The following is a 1,131-nucleotide window of genomic DNA, read 5'->3' as shown; positions in this document are numbered from 1 at the left end:
GGTTTATGCCTGCAATCCCAACTCTCCAGAGACTGAGACAGGAGAATTGCCATGAGTTCATGGCCAGTTTGGGAAACAAAGTGAGATTCTATTTAAAAACAAACAAACAAAAAAAACAAACAAACAAAAAAAAACAAAACAAAGATTATGAACATCGGTAAAAATGGAGAAAAACAGACCCTCTTTCTGTTGGTTGGGATGTTGGAATCGGGACAGTCATTGTGAAAAAGCAGTATGGATGTTCCTCAGGATGTTAAAAATAGGAGAAACAGAAGAAGAAAACAGGAGGAAGAAGAGCAGGTGGGGATAGACAAGAGAAAGCTCCCGGGTGACATGGCACTTTGGCTTTCACCAGGTGCTGCCCAGGTCCGGGACAATCAGGGCTGAACCTGTGCAGCAGGCAGACACCGGCCCTTTAACTCTTTATCCCTTAATCTCCAAGATCTTGGTATTTGCTGCTACTTTGACAAGGAAGCCTGTGTGCATACCAACAACCCAAGCTACATCCGTGACACAGAGACTGAACAGTTTTAGTACCGCAATCACTACTATGAACTCTAGTGATTCTTGGTGTGTTCATACCACCTCGATCCTTATCATCCCAGCATCCCAGAGACACACAAGATTGCCTAAGGAGAAGCCCACACTTACTCCGTATGCTTCAGGGTTTTACTGAACTACTGACTACCTCTTTTTAAGGAAGTGGTGAACATCTTCCAATCCCTTCCCCACCCTACCGTACAGCTCCAACGGTAACCACTGCTACCTCTTCAGCGTGGTTCTCCAATCCCTTGTGGAGACAAAGCCCTCTGAAGCACCAGCTGACAATGCAGCCACCAAGATGAAGGGTTCTCTGACCGGCCTTTCAGGAGCTTGAGTACTTCCAGCTGCCACGGATGCCTGCTTGCCTGCCCTGCCTGCCCTGCTTTCTCTGCCTGCCTGCCTGCCTGCCTGCCTGCCCTGGCTGCCCTGGCTGCCCTGCCTGTCCTGCCTGCCCTGCCTGTCCTGACTGCCCTGCCTGTCCTTTGTGCCTGCTGCTGCAATGACCCGGATTCGCAGAACTCCCCCAGTTAGAACAATCCCTGCATACACCAGAGAACTTGAACACTCAGGGTTGGGGACACTTGTAAG

The 1,131-nt window shown here is 49.4% G+C and overlaps 1 protein-coding gene across 1 annotated transcript in view; it reads right to left on the bottom strand.

Annotated features, from left to right (window-relative positions):
* A4gnt (alpha-1,4-N-acetylglucosaminyltransferase) overlaps positions 1 to 885 on the bottom strand; it is a 31,189-nt gene extending 30,304 nt beyond the window's left edge. The window contains exon 1 of the mRNA XM_006511246.4: positions 767 to 885. The gene's annotated coding sequence lies outside the window, so the exon portion shown is untranslated. The remainder of the gene's footprint in view (positions 1 to 766) is intronic.
* Between the last annotated feature and the right edge of the window lie 246 nt (positions 886 to 1,131).

This window comes from Mus musculus, chromosome 9, assembly GCF_000001635.26.
Source record: "Mus musculus strain C57BL/6J chromosome 9, GRCm38.p6 C57BL/6J".
Classification (NCBI taxonomy): Eukaryota; Metazoa; Chordata; class Mammalia; order Rodentia; family Muridae; genus Mus; species Mus musculus.
The sequence above is the reverse complement of the archived record's forward strand: the minus strand, read 5'-3'. Positions and strand labels throughout refer to the sequence as shown.